Source organism: Talpa europaea, assembly GCF_964194135.1.
Source record: "Talpa europaea genome assembly, chromosome: 11".
NCBI classification, from domain to species: Eukaryota; Metazoa; Chordata; class Mammalia; order Eulipotyphla; family Talpidae; genus Talpa; species Talpa europaea.
The window spans coordinates 99,323,273-99,335,280 of NC_140078.1; the positions used below are offsets into that span (position 1 = coordinate 99,323,273).

The window sequence follows — 12,008 nt, forward strand, 5'->3', positions numbered from 1 at the left end:
AGGTAAGGGCTCTGTGTGTCAGTCTTGGGTGATTTACCAAGGATGCGCATCCTGCCTGACTGCCGTTTTGGGGTGACAACCCTCCCAGGAATAGGGCATGACAGAGGCTTTCAGAGCATTTGCCCCTGATCCCTCATTTTGGAAGTGGCCTGATGCATGAACACCTTTGTCAGTGTGTCTGTCCATAGCACTGCATTTGGGTGATGTGACAGAGCCAAGTACATGCAGAAGGCAGGATGGCATTTAAGGTGGTGAGGGCCAAGGACCTTGTACTTGCCAGGGGACCACTGGATGGAGGAGGGAGCACCTGCACCTGTCTCAGACCTGCCCGCAAGGGGCGCTTCACAGCCTGGAAGAAGAGCAGGGCCCATGTGAGTGAGCGAGGTGCAGGGTCTGGGTGGTGGTCTTCAGGTGGGACAGCTAGGGCAGCCTGGCAGTCCAGGCTGCAGGCTGAGAAGTGGGGCTGCCTGCCAGCTCCGGCCTACCAGGCCCATCACCTCTTCTCATGGGGGGAAGCTGGTGACCATGTTGGAAGACTTTCTGCCACTGTGTGGGATGACGTTGCAGAAGTGTTGAGAGCATGAGGTTAGTGCCAGGAGCTTTTATTTGCTTGAACTACACAGGTCACTCATTAATAAATATTCATTGAGCACCTGCTGTGTTCCAGGAAGAGTAGAAGCCAGTCTCTGACAGTACTGGATGTTTCCTTATGTATTTTTTCATTGTCATTTATATGAAAACATTGAGTCCTTACTCAGACTTGTGCAGATTTGTAATCATGTTTTTTTTTTTTTTAAAGATTTATTTATGCATACAAGAGCTGGGGTACAGGCCAGAGGTGTGTATGTGTGAGGGTTGGGTGTGAGAGGATTCACTGGAGACAGAGCGGGGAGCATCCAGCTTGGCGCCAGTGTCTCATATCCCAGATGAGCAAGAGCTTGAGTGACAATGGCAAGAGGCTCCCTCCATATCATCACTGTGAAGAGGAACAGGTTACTTGATGATAGAACCATCTGTGGGCCCCACCTTATCCTAGTAACCCAGCTCAGCGCCACCAGCAGGGGTAGCCCTGGCCCCAGTCAGCATCTGCCTGCATGTGTGTGGAGCACCCCCCGGGCCCCCATGGACGTGATGGGACCCCCAGACACTGCATGGTGGCTGGGTGGTGTGGATTACTGAAAAACATCCTTGTCATGAAAGAGGAGAAAAGATAGACAAGCTGCTTCAGACAGAAGAGAGTAAAGAGCTGTGACCCACACTGGGAGAGTGTGAGTCCTCCTACTGCTCCCCTCCCGGGAGAGGCCATCCAGCTGGGAACATTTGATGACCGACCAGATCTTAATGTCAGCTTGAACCTTGCTGGGTGTGATGCTGCAGTGGCGATGAGGAGGAGGGGAGGGCTTTGCTCTTGGAAGACAGTCATTAATGAGGGTTGGGGGGGGGGGGTGAGTGATCTATAAGGTGCTTTAGGGGAAACTGGATCCAGTAACTCAACCAAATACTTCTAGTAGGTGGAGCTGGGGGCGACAATGGGATTTCATTGTTCAACTTTTTGAAGGCTTTACATTTTTTTCCTTTTTTTTTTTAAGATCTATTTATTTATACAAGCACTGGGTACAGTCAGAAGCAGGGGAGGGTGAGAGAATTCACCAGAGCCAGAGTGGGGAGCAGAACAGGCAAACTGACCGAAGTACACTGCTGAGGGGAGCAGCGGGTGCGGCAGGAGAGGTCTGCGCGCCATGTGGGACCCTCACAGGTGGCCGGGGATCAAACCGGTGCTGCAGAGGCTGCGGGCAGCTTCGCAGCCCAGCGCTCAACCGCTGCACCACCGGTGAGGCCCAAAGCTTTACATTTTTTTTTTTTACTTGGAAATTATTAATTTACTTGGGCACTGGACTCTTTCAAGGACAAGGGGCTGCTCCCTTCTCTGGTCCTCATGGCTATAGGCACTTGGTTTGTCGCAGGTCCGAGCCGTGGATTCCACTGTCACCTTGTAGTGATTCTGGAGTCTTTGAACTTAGTGTCTCATTTAAACCCTTGGGACAGTCAGTCTGTGGTTTCTGAGCCTGGCATGTTCAGCAGCAGCAGGCAATGCAGAGTGGACGTGTCTCAGCCCACGGCTGCCCCGTGGGGTGTGGGGCTGGCGTGGAGCCAGAGGGTCCGTGTGTGGCGCCCCCAGGACAAGCCTGACTGGGAGCAGCTCCCTATACACCCCAACCCCACCCTGTGTGCCAGGTGGGAATCGGTTCCTTGTCTCATTCCTCAGGGTCTGACTAGAACTTGTTGCCAAGAATGAGGTGCCCGTTTATCTTTTGAGAGACAGTGGCCAACGTGGTGGAATTGCTCAAGAATCCGCTGTTTGTGAGTTGGAGGTAGGCGGACTCAGGTGTCCCTTTCACGACCCGGCCACGCATACCTTCCCAGCTGGACAGTGTCCTGGGGCGGGGTGGCAGCACACCTTTGGGGTGGGTTTTGACAGTGGAGATGAACGCGAGATGCCAGAGGAACGTGGGATGCGTGTTGCTGGGGAGGAGGGCCTGGTGCCTGAGCCCTGTGAGGTGCCAGGGCCTGTGCTGGGGCTCACGCTCAGCCTCCCCCATGGACACGGTCACAGGTAGCTGCCCCAGGCCCCTGCTGGCTCCTGGCACTTACCTGTGCTGTACCCTGACTTCTGGCAGGGTGGTGGATGCGTGCTTGTGCTGCTTGGCGCGAGGAGAGGAACTCAGCAACTCACAAAGGTGGCTTCTGGAGAAGTCTCGTTCAGCAGCATGTGGTAAAAGGCCTGTTTGGGGCAGGAAACTTCAGTTTTCAGTGACTCTTACAAAAATCCCTCAAGGGAGATGAACAAATAGACATCAGCACAGGTGAGACGAGCACACCTTTGCCAAGATCATACCTTTTTCCTCAGCCCCAAGCCCAGTTCCCACTTGTTTCTCTGTGCTGGGCTGGTCAGGTCAGGCACAGAGAAGCTGGTGGGTGCTCCCTGCCTCTCGGGCCAAGGAAACTTCTAGGAGGCAGACTCTGATGAGCCCATCTAGGGCTTCCAGCTCCGGGACAGCGGAGGAAGCAGAGTTGGGTTTTCCAGTTTCTCCTGTGCTCCCCAAATTACTTCCCCTCCCCAACTACGAAGCGGCCTATGATAGACTCTAGACTGAACCCTGCCTGCCAGGACCCTGACATCAGCCCAGTCTTGCCCCCCAGCACCCCTTCAATCCAGCTTGCAGACTCCAGCAGTCACCTTGGTTGTCCAGTCTGTGCGCACCAGAGGGCTAAGGGGAGAGCGCTTGGGGTAATTTTTTTTTTTTTTTTTTTTACTCATTTGCAGTTTCATTCCTCTATTTCACGGCAAGGAGAGCCCCTCGGGAGGCAGCCCCACTGCTGACAAGGGGAGAGCAGCCCTTCTCTGTGCCTTCTGCCATGGGCAGGTGGGCCTGGCCTGGGCAAGCCGGCACCATAGGCAGACGCCCTGCTGGCATGCCGCTCCTCCTCGTCAACAGGGGTGTGTTGGAGAGCCAGATGCAGGCAAGCATGGAGGGGTCGCTCCAGGCTTCAGGGCCTGCGCCCAGGAGGATGGCCTGTAGACTCGCACAGAGCCTCTTGTGCTCCTTTATCTCTTTGGGGTTCTCCAGTTATGTGTTAGAGTTGGGGCCTTAGAGGGGACCATGTAGGACATGAGAGACCTGTGCCGACCTGGTGATGTCCCTCAGCCCAGCCTGTCTGCCCCCCGATCAGAGAAAGCACCGGGTATACTCAAGCCCAGTGCAGTCCCCCCACTTAGCCCTTGTGTGGTGCAGCCGGAGTCGCAGTCAGGGCTGACCGTCCACGAATAGAAGTTGGTGTGGGCCAGCGGTTTGGCTCAGGAAACTAAGGATGCAGACAGGTGTCAGAGCTTTCTGAATCCCAGTTAGGATTTACGAGGCCAGAGCCCAACCTTCAGCCAGCTGCTCTTCAGCCTCACTGTGGCACCGGGGACAGTGACATGGGTTTAAGTCCTCGGCCTGGGATAATTTCACCCAGGTCGCAGTGTTCCACGGGCCATGAAGACACCTTAGCGGTAAAGTGAGTTTCACCGGGCGATGAGATTGTGGGGCTCTTTGTTTTTTAAATCCCAGCACAAGAAAATTAGTGTAACACTTAATTAGTGTAATGAGGAACAGTGGGTGGGTGTGAATTGAATAACTTTTAATTTAAACCATTTTTAGTGCTTTCTTGATATTCAGATTAACCTTTCTGTTCATTTCATTGGAAACTTTTTATTGTCTGTTTAGAATGGAGATTGAGCATTACAGGCACTTTACTGTCCCTCTGGGGCTATCTCTTCCCCTTCCCCCGCTAGCCCCTAGAGAATCACATTTGGGGCTGCAGACGGTGTCCTCCCTTTGTCCTGTCTGGGAGCCTCCCTTTGTCCTGTCTGGGAGCCTCCCTTTGTCCTGTCTGGGAGCGGCACTACCTGCTGAATTGCTCTGTGGGTGACACCTGAATTGCAAGGTGGGACCTGGTCTCAGGGGACGCTCTAATTCTCCTTTGCCTTTCGGAGAGCACTCCAGTTCTTTTGGCCTGAGACGCAGCATGCATCCACACTTCCCTGGTCCTGAGATAAGAGGTCTCTGCTCTTGACATGCTGATCCATGGCTCGCCCCTTCTGGAATGTGGAAGTGGCACTGGGCATGAGTTTGCCCCCCCCCCCCCCCCCCCCGGCCCAGACACACTCTGTGAGGTTAGTTGGGACAGACCAGGCAGAGGAGGCTGTTTGGTTCCATGGCAAAGGGCTTTATTCTTTGAGTCAGACCTGGGTTTCCCTCCTCGCCCCTCTTCTCTCCCACACTGGTCTTTCCTCTTGTATTAGTCAGCTCTGGCGGCCCTGACAAAGTGCCACCGGCTGGGGCCCTAAACAGCTGCACTTATTTCCTCCCACTTCTGGAAACTGGGTGTCTGGGATCAAGGTGTCAGCAGGGTTGTTTTTTTCGGGGGCCCCTCTCTTTGGCTTGCAGATGTCTTCGTGTTCACATGGTTTTTCCTTGCAGGTCTGTGTCCTAATCTCCTCCTCTTTAGGGACACCGCTACAGTTGGGCTGGGGCCCACCCTAATGAACTCATTTTACTTTCATGACCTCTTTAGACCCTTGTCTCCAAAGGACTCAGACTGCAGCATATGAATTTGGGGAGCTTATTCCCTTTCCTATCCACTCTTTCTCTGGCTGTTTTCTCCCTGTTTCCTTCCACTCTCTCTTGTTATTACCTCCTCTGCTTCCTCTCTGCCCACACCTCCCTGCCCATCCGTCTCTCCTTCCTCCCTGTAAACTGTCTTCCTCCCCCTTCTTTTCCTTGACCTGGAGAGCAGCCTGCACAATTAGAAGGAACATGAAAACTCCTAGTTCTTTTATTAATCAGCGTTATGAGCTTGAGTCCTTCACTTAGTTCTTGAAGCACTACTTTCCTTAGCTGCAAGGTGGTAATTATTCTTCTCCTACCATTGCAAGACTGTAGTAAGGAAAAACTGAAATAATAGGTGTTACTTTTAAATGTTCTTAAAATAAGGTATACAAGCATCAGATATGGCAAAGCCTCTGGAAAAGTGTAATGTTTACAGGGTTATTGGGATTACTTGAAATTTTAATTAAAATGGCATCTGTGTCAACTCCACAAGTTTGTGCTGTTTTTATCCTTAATTATATTATTAGCAGTCAGCAGTAAAGGTTGCATATTTTACCCCTTCAACGGTCTCATTGTTGCTCTAAAGAAAAGACTGGAGCTGCTCAAATTGTGCTCAGTCAGGGGTCTGGACACGCATAGCCTCCCTCGCTTGCTCACTGGACAAGAGTGACCTTTAACTGAGGTCTGGCCTCCAGAAGTTGAGAGCTTGGAGTTGGGACTGCCTGACCCTGGAAAAGGCACTTTGTGTGGCAGCCTGAGGGGGGGGTGAGGAGGGGCTTGGACAGTGCTGAGAGCCACACACAATCCCTGACCGCTGGCAGAGGCCACATCACATCTGTTGTCTCTGCAGGCTCTCCCGGATTCCTTGGGTTGCCCAATAGCCCTCCTTTAAAAAAAAAAAAAAAAAAGCCAAGAAGAATGGGGATGGCCACCAGTCGAACTGTCCAAAGAGGTTGATTGCACCGTCTCTCCCCAGCTGCTTGTCCCTGAGACAAAGAAGTATTATTTGAGGGAAAATGAACAAGCCCTGTGTCACCAGGGCTGCTGCCATGCACAGTCTTGAGTGCAAGAGGGGGAAGGGTGTGAGCATAGGGGTGCTTTCTTGGTTGGTGATGTCAGCCTGCTCCCATGGGCTGTGGGCAGACAGGAGACACAGCCATATGCCCAGTGACTTGTCGGGGTCTAGGCTGTGGTTTTATTTCTTTGATTTAGCTTCAAACACGATAGATTCAATAAAATCTTGAACACAGCAAAGATTTAAACTGTGGAGCAAAACTGTTGGGCAAGACATGGAGATTTGGTGAGAAAAATCTAGCCTTAAAAGTTATAGCAAGACAGTATTTAGTAAGCACTGTACCCTGCCCTCGGTAAAGGACATCGTCCTTTCTGTCGGCGGCTATTTGACTAATCACCATAAAATGACAATCAGTGCCATGATTTTGCTTAATTTCTCTTGAGTCCTGTCACAGTTGCGGATGCAGCCACAAATCCCAGCCTGGCGCTTGGCCCAGGAGGTGCGGAGGTTGTGGGACCAAGAGCTGAGCAGCCCTGAGTCCGATGTCCCCTCCTGGAATCCCTTAATCTCCCTGAAGCCGAATCAGCTGCCTCACCTCCATGGGGAAGGTCTTGGCCTGCATCATTTGGTTCTATAAAAGTCAAATCTGCATTTCATGGACTGGTCTCGAGTTTCAGTTGACTGACTACAACTTTCTCGTAGTAACTGGGTAGAGGAATAAAGCTGGGGTGCTGGGAGGAGGCGTGTACTCCACTGTAAGGAGCCTCCTTCCATTCTGAGGTGTGTTGCTCAGAATACTTGGTTGGCTCAGTTTTCTCTTGTGACATGGAAAACATGCCCTGTAGGAGAGCATCTCTCAATTAGACATTGAAGGGCTTAACTTTGGGAGATCATGTTATGTCCATGTGAGATTCTGAGAGCCGAAGCTAGGCCCCCAGGAGGATCTGACTGAACTACTTAGTATTACAAATGGAGAAGTAGAGTTGAAGGAGGTGAGTGCTGCTTTGAAGACCCCCTGTTGGGCTCCAGTTGTCTTGTGTGGAAGGAACCATTGTCCTAGTCCTGCTGAGGGAGAAACAGTCCTGTCTATTAAAGTATGCCAGCTGGTTGTACGGCTAAGACTTCAGTCTTAGCTACATGAATGTGCAGCAAATAAAGCATCTTAGCATCTATGAAATACGGCAAATAGGGGGACCCGTTGTTGTGGCTCAGCCATCATTGTCTCTGCCCCACCCTGCCCATGCTGACCTCCAGGATTCCACCAGACTAGTTATATAGAGCATGTTATAAAAATAAGTGACTTACTTTTTGCTCTCTATCAAACTTTTTTTTTTCATTGAAATTAATATGTTTCTTGTGAAATCTTGGGCCAAGAATCTTTGCTCATCTTCAGTTGGGAATAATTTTGATCCAGATATTAGAACTGGCAACATAACTGAAAGCAGCAATTAAGCAATTTCTCTATTAGACATTTTTCTCCAGTAACACATACCTGGATGATTTATTTTCATTGAAAGGTCAAATGTGTTTTAAAAGTTGAACTGCAGTTATAATTGTAAATTGAAAACACAGTTAAATCAACAACTGTAAAGTCAGCTTGAGAAACTGAATATACTGGCTTACTCAGACAGCTTAAATCTCCCTTCTGTTTATTCTTAAAAAGGAAAGATACTCTTTTCTCATGTCTCAATTATCAAACCATTGTGAAATTTAAAATACACATCTGTAAGAAAGAAAAAAAGTCTTCTACACCCTTAAGATAAGTTCCTTTGGTGTGTGTCCTCCCCCCTGCTGTGGTCAGCCTTCCCACAGCCTTGTCTGATTAAAAGCTGAGCTGCAGCTTAACAGAACTCTGAGGCATCCAAGTGCCAATGCAGCCTCAAGCAGTCTCTGCCTTGATTTTTTTAAAAAAATTAACATTTAAAAAAATTACCTGACACTAACAGAGAGATGTAGCTATAATAACAAAGGGTTTGGAAAATTAATGGATGCATGTTCTTAATTAACAATTAAGTGTAAAAACCCAGGAGAAAAAATCTAAATACTGGGTTCTTCTTCATGTACTTAAAAAACAATAATACATATGGTGTGTGGCAGCCTAATTGATGATACTGTTCACATGCCATGGAATGCATCTACTCAGGATCCACAGTTCAGAGGTTTGTAGTATATTCAGAGTTGTACGACTGTCAGAACATTTTCATCACCCCTGAAAGAAACCCTGTCCTCACTAGCAGTCACTTCCCATTTCTCTTCTAGCCCCCAGCAATCACTTGTCTACTTTCCGCTTCTGTGAATCATCTTGTCCTGGACATTTCATGTAAATGGACTCAGGCAACATGTGGTCTTTTATGCCTGCTCCTTTCACTCAGCATACTATTTACTAGGCTCATCTATGTCTTAACATGAAGCAGGACTTCATTCCTTTTTATTGCTAAATAATATTCCACCACAGGGATAGATCACATTTTTTGGTCACTACTCATCAGTTGATGGACATTTATTTGACTTTGGGCTATTATGAATGATGCTGCTGTGAACAGTCATCCAGGTGTGAGTTTTCATGTGGACAAGTTTTCATTTCTCTTGGATGGATGCCTAGGAGTTGATTGCGGGGTCATTAGGGGTAGCTCTAGGTTCAGCCAGTTGAGGAACTCCCAGTCTGTTTTCTATGGCAACGGTACCATTTTGCATTTGAACTATCAGCACAGGGTTCCGACTGCTCCCCATCCTTGAGAATAGCTCACTTTTGATTATAGCCAAATGAGTGAATGTGAAGTGGCAGCTCGTGGTGGTTTTGGCTTGCATTGTCTAATGGCTAAGTAGGCTGGACGTCTTTCCTTGTGCTGACTGGTCATTTGCATATCTTCTTCAAAGAAATGTCTCTTCAGAGCTTTTCCTATTTTTAACTAGGGTTATCTCTTTATTGTTGTGTTGTAAAAGTTCTTTATATACAAATTCCTTATTCTGTGGCATCTCTGATCTTTTAACATATCCTACAACCCTGGAGCTTGGCCACCCTCATTGTTCTGCCTCATTTGTTCATCCATTCAGTGTTTCCTGACCATCTTTATGTGGGAGGTATTGTACCCCATGCTCTCAAGTATGTAAAATGCCTGCTGCTTCACTGAGCACAAAACTAACAGGAAGGCAAGTACCGTAGTGGTAAATGCATGTGGTGTGCAGAAGAAAAGACCTTCAAATTGAGGAATCAAGGAAGACAGCCTGCAGGAGTCTTTGCTAAAACAATTTAACCTTTGCTACATACACAATAATAACAGCAAATCCTGTGCTGTGATGTACAGCATTGGAACAGGGGCCTTGGGTGGGAAACCAGATGAATATCTGACCAGTGTCTGCCCTTGTAACTTGGGATTCTTTCCCTTCTGCCCCTAGATTTTTGGCCCCTAGGGTGGGTGGGGGTGTGTGTGTGTGTGATCCTGGGTAGGTCACTCCGTGTTTTAGGGTGTAGTGTTGTCATCCATCACATGTGGGAAACCGTGTGTACCAGGCTTCTTCCAACTCACAGCGTGCATGTCCCATCATCCCTAGGGGAGCTGGTGGTGGGCTCCCATCGCGGTTCCCAGGAGAGACAAGGAGGAGATCAGATGGGTCCTTGGGTCCTTAGCTCCTGGTCAGAAGTCTGTTGTTTCTGAGGAGTGCTGTGGACTCTCTTCTTCCGACACCAGGCACTGGCATGAACGTTCACTGTGAACAAGCCCAGAAACTAACACTGTGGCCATGGGGTGCTGAGTGGGAACGTCGCTGTTACCTGGGGTTGTTTCGCACCAGAGCGCGTACTGACGTAGCAAGCGATGATTCCGTCTTCCATGGGACCTGAGTTTGTGGCTGTGGTGGTGGTTTTCCATGGCAACTGCTCTTGCTACACATCTGTTATCTGATGAAATGGCTCCCAGGGGCCCGCACGGCGCCCGAGTGCTCTGTACCCTGCTTGTCCTGCCAAGGATGTGGGGAAACGCTGGGCGGAGGGTGTGAGGCCTGGGGCCATGTCCATGAGGCTTGATCTGCAATTGCTGATTCCTGGGGTGTCATCAGGGCTCTCCCCTAAAGTTAGTGAGGTTGCTGATGCTTAGTCCTGGAGCCCACACCAGTGACGCCCCTTCTCCCCCAGGAGGAGAGGACCAGAAAGAAGGGCATATTGAGAAAGAATATTTCTGATGGGTCAAGGTATAAATATTAACACTGTTTTTTGTTTGTTTGCTCATTTAAGCCAAAAATCATAAACAGGAAGTAGAGGGCAACCAAAACCAACTGAATTTCTGAGTTGTCACAGGCCAGCTTAGGGCCTGTTTTTTAGGTGTTTTGTCTAAAATGGAAAGTTCCAGTTTGCTCTGGGGCCAGAATCTTAAAAGGAAGCCTGGCTGGAGGTGTATTATGGGTCACCGTATATTTGCTAGTTTACATCTTGCTGACTACATTGGCAAAACTTTTATTTTTCCTGGTAAACATTCAGGAGGTTTTTTTCCTCACTCCCTCCCTAACAAAATCATGTTTGTCATAGGCGCATAAAGTAATTGACTGTTAAAACTGTCCACACATCTGTGATGATATGAAAATTAGTAGTGCCAGACAAAGGCCCCCTTTCTTAGGTGCCTTGAGCCTCAGGTGAAGCAGACTTGATCCTAATATGACTCTCAAATTGTGACCCACTGGAAACCAAGCTGGTCCAGCCTGAGAGGCCAAAAGGGACAGCGGAACAAAGGGGTCATTATGTGCAAGGCATTTGCATCTCCCCCCGTAGGACTTAGAGGCCTGAAGTTTTCTCTTAAAAACCTGCTTGTAAATTTTAGAGGCAATGCAAGCATTCTTATAGTAAAAAATTGTGCTTATTTTGATTCATAGCAAGGCACAAAGTTATCACTTAGCACGAAGCCTTTTCAAACAGGAACGAAGGACCGGGGGTGGGGGGGGGTGCATGCCCTGGACTGCACCTGAGTGTGGTGCTCCTGGTGGGTCGGACGCATGCCTGGCATTGGCTATGACCGCTAGGTGTCAGGGGGCCATCTTTGGCCGCTGTGAGGATAATCTGTTTCTCTCCTGTTAACAAGTGCATTTTTATTACTTTTAACTCTGGGGGCAGACATTTGAATAATTCACCTATAGCTTTTTCTCCTTCTTTAAGGAAACATACCAAAAAAATGATTAAAATGGGGCCTCCCTGGTGGCGCAAGGGGTTAAGCACTGCACTATGAAGCAATCTGTAGCCTCTGCAGCACGAGTTTGATCCCTGGCCAGTCAGAGAGCAACCCACTTGGCGAAGCCAACCTCTCCTGGCTCGCCCGCTGCTCCCCTCAGCAGTGTATTTCAGTAGATCTGTCTGTTCTGTTCCCCACTCTGTCTCTGGTGAGTCCTCCCTCTCACCCCTGCATCTCTGGCCTGTACCCTAGCATAAATATATAAAAAAAGCGAGTCTGGCCTGGGGTTTTCATGGGCCCGACTGGCCTTGGGTCATTCTCAGGGTCGTGGGGTTGAATGCTCACGGATGAAAGACCTGTAGTGTTTTAAATTAACTTTTGAGGTGGTTGACAGCCAGTAATCCCCCCCCCCATTATATTATCATACCTTTTACTTTTAAACTCAATCCTAAAGAGTTATCAAAGATGTGGTCAGTATGTGTCAGCAGTAATTGGGGTGCAAGGCAGGGCAGCACCGCCACACACTGCACACCTCACACTCTCAGGGCTGTGAGTCTGTGACCTCCCTAAGGTTGGGGTGGTGGTTAAACTGGCCATGTTTACGTAAAATGTATTCTGAGAACGGCAGGCCACCCATCGTGGTGCCAAAAAGTTCCCACCGGGAGCAGTTTTGCCGGCGGGTGG

The 12,008-nt window shown here is 49.1% G+C and overlaps 1 protein-coding gene across 4 annotated transcripts in view; it reads left to right on the top strand.

The window, feature by feature from the left end:
- VGLL4 (vestigial like family member 4) overlaps positions 1 to 12,008 on the top strand; it is a gene marked incomplete at both ends in the record, with an annotated part of 103,702 nt that overhangs the window by 67,372 nt on the left and 24,322 nt on the right. The window lies entirely within an intron of this gene.